The 7814-nt window shown below is 32.3% G+C and overlaps 1 pseudogene; it reads right to left on the bottom strand.

Moving 5' to 3' along the window:
* Positions 1 to 524: 524 nt before the first annotated feature.
* On the bottom strand, positions 525 to 2113 carry LOC149169252 (abscisic acid receptor PYL12 pseudogene; annotated as a pseudogene).
* Positions 2114 to 7814: the final 5701 nt, after the last annotated feature.

Below are 7814 nucleotides of genomic sequence, written 5' to 3'. Positions count from 1 at the left end.
AAGCTCCTGTCACCTCAAAGGTCATCTGTTCATATTCGTATAATAAAACTCAGACCAGACTGAACTTTGTAGTCAGCATTACTTCTATACATTTCTAGCTTCAATGTCTTAAAACCCAAATCCCCAAAGAACAGATTCTCTGAATATGAATAAACACAACCTGAAATGTGATTACAAAGTTGCAGACATTGATGGTGCAAGATATATGGGTAAAATGGAGTAAGAATGTTGATTTACAGTACACTACAGCCCTAGAAATGGAATGAAATTATTGGGTGTATTAATTAATACTTACTCTTTTCTTGTGCTGCTCCAATTGTAGCTTTCTAAAAGAAATGCATAAGAAATCCAGATTTGGCATGATGAAGCAAATATATCCATGGAGACTGGAAACAGACTGTACTTAAATGCTGCATTAGGCAGGAGATTTGCGAAATTTTGGTAAAATGCAAGGGAAGGTTCCAATGCGGATTTGACCGCAGTTCCAAAAATAGAATACAGATTATGACCAGGTTTCATTTGCGTCCATACAAAAATTTATCGACATATTATTCATGAAAACTTGAAACCCCCCACACCCTAAAAACAGAGCAGAGCAAGACTTTGTCTTATTTCAACACCCATCTGCGTTCCCACACTGCCCCACCGAGTCAAAATGGAAAGAAGAAAAAAATGCATGACTGTGTGATTCTTGTAGTAATTTTTTTTTCCTTTTCTTTTTTGGTTTTGTTTCTTGGAATGATGAATCTACACCATCGATCCAGTCAGGCATTAATTGGTGAAAAATACGGGGCTGCCCAGAAAGAACAGAAAAAATTACATGGCAGATCCCCCACAAAGGCAGCACAGCCTATGTACACAATAAACAGAAACGACGAAAGTATACGCAACCTTCTGATGATGATGATGTCGATGTGGATGTGGATGTGGAGGAGAAAGCAATGCAATATGAGCTTTCTTGATCTTTGTTTTTGCAGTGTGGCTCAGCGGCGCGGTAGGGCAGGCAGGGGGCCGTGCCTCTCCCGATCTCTCTGCAGGTGCTCCGATACCTGAGCGAGGGACTGGAGGTTGCACCTCACAACAGTGTCGGCAAACATGCAGGTGTCCTCCTTGGTGTTGCCTTCCGGAATGTCGACGACATACGACTCCAGGACCACGGTCCAGGTGCGGGCGGACTCCGTGAACTCGTTCAGCGTGGTCACCGAGTTGTAGTTGCGTAGCCGGTGCTCGCCTCCGAGAACACGGAAGCTGATGGCGTGGTTTGCCGGGTCCAACTTCTCCAGGCGCTCCGTGCTGGTCGTGGCCGGGAGCCCCGACACGACGCTCACCTCCCTCACGCTGCCCACGCCCCCATCGCCCGTCATCGTGCAGCTCCGTATGAAGTGCTTGTATGTCTGCGGCTTGTCGAAGCGGCTCACCACGGACCACACCAAGTCCACCCGGGCGTTCACCCTCTGGACCACGATCGACGAGCAATGATCCGGCGGCGTCTCGTGTGTGTGGTACTGGGCGATTACGTCCCGCAGGACCGCGTACTCGTTCTCTCTGAGACCAAACGGGATCGGATTCGAAACCGGACCCGGCCCTCCGCTCCCCTCGCCGTCCTCCATCTCCTCCGCTCCCACGCGCTCGCCTTCCCCTGCAACGCTCGGCCCACTCATAATCTCGATACCCAAAAGCCACTAAAACGCCACCATTGATTAAACCCGACAGACAAACCCATTCAATCCCGCGGGCGCCATCGCCACAAGAGACATTGAACACGTCTTCGTCCTCCTCTTCGTCTTCTTCTTCATTCTCACCCAGCAAAAGCGAAGGCAATCATGATTACAGAGGCAAGATCGGCTCCCGCACGCCCTGTGTGGCTTGGCTTGAGAGGCAGCCGGGCAGAGAAGGACGATGGAGAGCGTTTTCTAATCAACGGAGGCGGCCTTTCATCTTCTCCTCCGCTCGCTCCCCCTCTCTCTCTCTGTCCAAACCTACACCTATACCTACTCTTTCTTTAATCGATCCACAGGGCAGGCGATGAAACAGGGTCAACTCCCATCAATCAAATAACGGATGAGCTTCTCCCACTCTGCCCTGCCCTGCCCAACCCAACCCAACCCCAACCCCTTATTCATTGTTTACTTATTGTTGCAACTTCCTCTCCCCATCCCCTTAACTCTTTTCCCACGATAATTTCTTCCCCTTTGGGTTCCGCTCCCGGACCCCAAATCTCATTATCAAAAATCTTTGTCAATTTGGACGTTAACTTCAGGGATGAAAGCAATTAAGTGAATAAGCGTTAGTTCTTCCTAATTTTATAGACTATAATGGTGCAGTCATACATATTTTGAATTTACAAATTTTTCTTTGTTTTAAGATAATTATAATTAGAAAAAAACAAAAGTACCAAAATCAAATTTTATTTTATATTAAAATAATTATAATCAATCAAATTTAGGAAAAAAACAAAAAAAACAAAAAATACCAGAATGAAATTTTGTTTTATATTAGTGGAAAATTTGAGTTGATTTATTTTAAAAAAAATTTCCAATTAAATATTAGTTTTAAAAATGAAGAGTTAATTTCATTATTTTATAACAATATATTTAAGAAATCCTAAATTTAGTTTTTAAATTGAAAGTTTCAAAAATCACTATTTTTATAATAAAATTTTGTTGATTTCTTATTTTAATGGTACAGTGTTTATAGTTGATTTGATAACATTCTCTTTCAGTTAATAGTACTTTATAGACCTTCATTAATATTTAACATATGCTTATTATCTATGTTATTTATTAATAGTCATTTCTACAAGATCTCGTTGATCTCTTATTTTAAAGGTGTAGTGCTCATACTTGATGCCATAACATGCTCCTTCAATTAATAGTACTTTGTAGACTTTCATTAACATATGGTTATTATCTATGATATCTATTAATAGCCATTTTTACAATGACATGTTTTTATGATATTGGGATGATTTTATTTCACATGGATGTTCACTCCACTCTATTGCCAAAAAGGTGTATAATCATGTAGTTAATTCTTTGCGCACTATCAAAATCCCATGGTATAAGAAGACAAAGTTCCATACCATACAAGACTCTGGTTGATTTTTTGAGGCTTGAAGCCAATTAAGAATTTGGGCAAATTGGCTCAATTTTCAAGAAAGACAGATGGTTGAGTTTTTAAAGCTTCCAAGTGAATTAAGAATTTTGAGGCTCGAGGTCAATTAAGAATTTGGGCAAAATTTCTTAAGATTTTTTATGGCTTTAAATGGATTTAGATTTTGGGCGAAATTGGTTAAAACATCATTTTAACTACGGTTAAATTTTCTATTAAATTTTTATTACATTTACTAGATTTATCATTAGAAAATGAGCCATTTTACAACAATATTAGTTTACTTTATACCTACATGCCTTCCCTGTTGACATAATCTTGTGTGTATTTTTCATTTCACTAGCCCTAAAAACCCTATTTAGAAAACCAACAACATTTTTTTTTATCTATCTGATTCACCAATACCCATTTATAATCAATAAAAATTTATAAATTAATTTGTCATTTTCCACTTTCTCCTATATTACTACAACAATTTATAAATTAATTTGTCATTTTCCACTTTCTCCTATGTTACTACAATTTTAAAATTATAGTTAAAATTTATTTTGAATTTTTATTACATTTGTTAGATTTATTACTAGAAAATGAGTAATTTTACAAAAAGATTAGTTTACTTTATACTCACATGTCTTCCTGGTTGACATAACCTTGTGTATATTTTTCATTTCACTAACCCTAAAAACCCTATTTAAAAAATCAACAACATTTTATTCTATCTATCTAATTCACCAATACCCATTTATAATCCATAAAAATTTATAAATTAATTCGCAGTTTTCCACTTTCTCCTATATTACTACAATTTTAAAATTCAATGATTATAATATTATTGTAATAATTAATTAATTTAGTGAAATTACACCATATAAATATAATTTAAATAAATTTATATTATATAAATTTATATTACAACTTATTAGTATTTTAAAATATTAATATTCTTATTAATATCTCATTTTTTTTAAATTATGCAATATTATTTATGATATGACCACCATACTCAAGAGAGTTTAAATGTTTCCACTTAAAAAAAAAAATATTAACAAGTTGCGATTAAATATTAGATTGTTGCATACACTTTGTTGATTAATTATTACTCAAGTGGGCTTTAACTTCAAATAAAAAATAAACTTTCTTCATCAATAATTAGTCGAGTGCGGTTGACATTAAAATAAAAATAAAGTGCTCAGCCCACAAGAATCTTGCTCCTAAATATCTTTGGTCCTTGAGTGAAAATGAAAAAAAAAATAGAGTGATGGAGCATTTTGCATATGCATAATTAAATATTTAATTCCAGCGGGGAATAAAGGGTATTTGTATATATATATATTTTTAAATGATTTTAAATTGGATAGTAGCTATGATAAAAATTTAATTATTTAATTTTATGATTGGTCCATAATTTCAATCTCGGGAATTGTGATCAATTTTATGATAACGGATTTAAAAAATACTAAAATCAAATACATGGTTTTAATTCATTCAAGAAAATAGTACAAATTAAAAAAAAAACCATTGTAGTCAACACTTTTGATTGTATATTGAAATTCAAACTTTTTTATTTAATATTCCTTATTTAAATATTAATTAGCGGTAAAGTTAAAAGCAAGCATATATATATATATAGCTTAAGCAACATGATTAACTTTTTCCTGATTAACTTTCTGGCCTGCTCACATATTTTATAATTTTCACATTTTATTTGTGTGGAAAATGAGACACTTTTCCACTTTTACGGCTGAGAACCAATAAAATATTTTGCAAGTTGTAATTTGCGATGCCAGTTCGATTTTAATTTATTTTTTAATTTTTAAAAATACATAGTATATAATATCTTATACGATAATGATGATGTTGTTTTTATGTTATTTATGAATTAAATAATACGATAATGATGTTTTTATTTTTTTACGATGAGTATAGTGTACCAAATTTAGTAAATGAAAAAATATTTATTTATTTATTTATTTTATGTAATATTTGTTTTGAAATAATTCAAATTTACAATCAATGTTCATGTTTCTCTTAGTTTACTAAAAATATATATAAATTATATTTATGAATATAGATATATTTAATATATGAATAAATTGTCTTTAATATTTTATAAATTATATTTATATTTTATTAATTGTTTTTTACATTTATATTAGGAGAATTATTTAAAGTGATCAATTTTTTGTTGGCTCAATTACGAAGGTGTGAAGAGAATTGAATTTAAGACTGATTTTTTTAACGATGAGGACTCAACCAATTGAACTATCTCTTAGAGCTTGATTTCAATATATAAATTATCTGAATTAATTTTTTAATTTAGAAATTATCATTTTTTATTAAAACTTATGATGATGATGATGATGATGGATGTGAACGTCCACTGAGACCAAATAATGATCTATCGGACTTAACTTGACATGAGACATGCAATATTACTCATGATGATGATTTAATTATTGGACACCTCTATTATTTTATGATTAATTTAATACTATATTTTATAACAAATATTTAATCATTTCAATTGTGCTTATTATATTTTATATAATTAACCACTTATTATTATTATTATTATTTAATTTAGTCTTTTATTTCATTCTTTACCATTTATTTATTTATTATTTATTTAACTCTATTATTTTATTCTTATTCATTTTATATATTTAAGTATTTTATTTATTTAATTATTATTATTCTAAATCAAACTACCTCTCTCTAAATTATAAATGTTTGTTATTAATTATTATTAATGTTTTTTGTTTTCTCTAGTTCTCTAATGTTCATATTTGATTCAATTTCAATTTGTATTGATTTAATTTTATTTCAATTTTTATTATTCTACTTAATTTAATTTTAAATTAGCCTAGATCCATCTTAATTCTGGATTTACCAAGCTCTGAGAGAGATCAAATCTCTTAAGATTCAAACTTCTTTTAGAATGAAAAGAAAGAGATTTGATCCCTCTCGGTCTTGGTATATCCAGAGTTAAGATGGATCTGACCTGATGTTATATATATGTGTGTGTGTGTGTGTCAAAGCTTGAGTCCAAAAATGGCCAATGGTGAATTGACTATTTTACCTCAATTTTATTTGAATTACCAATTTAGATCCATCTTAGATCAAAACTTTTTACGTGCAAAATTATTTTCAATAGCTTTATATGATATATACATAATTTTTTTAAAACAATATATAATATATACATAGTTGACATTAAAATATTTACATAACATATGCATAGAGACATTTTATCAAGGCCCATTAAAATGATTTTTTTTATATTAATATATTTTTAAGTGTAAGTGAATATTAATTGGTATTAAAATATGTAACACCCCAGGCTACATGAAAAATTACTGTGGTTATTAAATGCATCTTTATGTCTTGTCACATAATTTTTGTTACATTATGATAATGACTGAGGCTAGAAGACCATATTACAATTGGTTACCTAATTAATGATTAATTAGGAGTTCAGACATGTTAATGAAAAATAAATTGTTTGCATAGTTTAAAGAAACAGTTACACCCCTGCCCTGGAAAGGGAAATATAAAGGGGGAAAAGAAGGAAAAAAAGGCTATCCCAAAGCTGGGTGACAGAAACCAGTGGGAAGTCACGCAAAACAATGACGAGAGAGTACAGGACATGAGGTTGGACAGTGAGTCCTGAGGCCCAAGGTACCCGACTGTAACTAGTTATAATCCAGTTGTGAAAAAGATAAAGTGCTCGGGGGAGAGCCTAGACGTGATAGCCAGGGTTGTGGCTGGGAGGAAATACTTTCCAGGCGAATCTGAACTTACATATTGACACATTTAAATCAGATAAGTATCATAGATTTCTTTTGGAAGAAAAGATAACAGTAGTTTATATAAAGATATTTGCTTACAAGAATCAAATCATTTAGAATATTTATATAGCAACAAATGGAGTAATGCATAACCATTAGCGAATAAAGAAACAAGCTTGCAACATTCTTCTTTTAACAAAATAATGCATAGGCAATAATGTTGAACAACCACTAATAAAGAATTCATACTTGAACTATTCTTTCTTAACAAACAGAGGATATACTGTAATGCATAGTAACTGTCGAATTACGAAGTCATGCATGAACATTAATAGAATCTGGTAAAATAATTCTCTATAAGCATGAACATTTTTAGAATCTGGTGAAACAATTCTCTATGAAGAAGTCAAGTATTACTTATAAATCGTAACAGAGGAAATATTAAAACCCTAAGGCGAAATTCCTCTTTCGGCAAAGAATGGGAATCGTCATTCCAGTTAAACATAATAAGGAAGTCAAATAAATGACAAGGAGGAGACAGTCCTTTAACCATTATTTAACAAATTACATCAAAGAGGAAAAACGAGAAATAATTTAGCATTCCTGACAAATTGCATCTTAGTCGCATCTATGAACATCAAATAACCCTTCTAGTAAGGCGGTAATAGAGCCAAAGTGTAAACGGATTTAACTTAATAACAAAAACATATGCATCAATCTTTAGAAAATAAAATATAGTAGTCTACAAAATCAAGTTATCGAGTGTTCAAACTAGAGGAAAGGCCAAAAGGCCCTCGAGTTCATTGTCCCTCGAGTTGCAGGCATTCTAGAGAATCTTAAATTTCAAACAGACTTACAATGATAGCCACGGACTTATGAGTTTCAAAAACCCTGAAACCTATCTACAATTCTACA

This window comes from Pinus tabuliformis, chromosome 4_2 (genome assembly GCF_031772625.1).
Source record: "Pinus tabuliformis cultivar Carrire ecotype Pingquan chromosome 4_2, CPIR1, whole genome shotgun sequence".
Classification (NCBI taxonomy): domain Eukaryota; kingdom Viridiplantae; phylum Streptophyta; class Pinopsida; order Pinales; family Pinaceae; genus Pinus; species Pinus tabuliformis.
The sequence above is the reverse complement of the archived record's forward strand: the minus strand, read 5'-3'. Positions and strand labels throughout refer to the sequence as shown.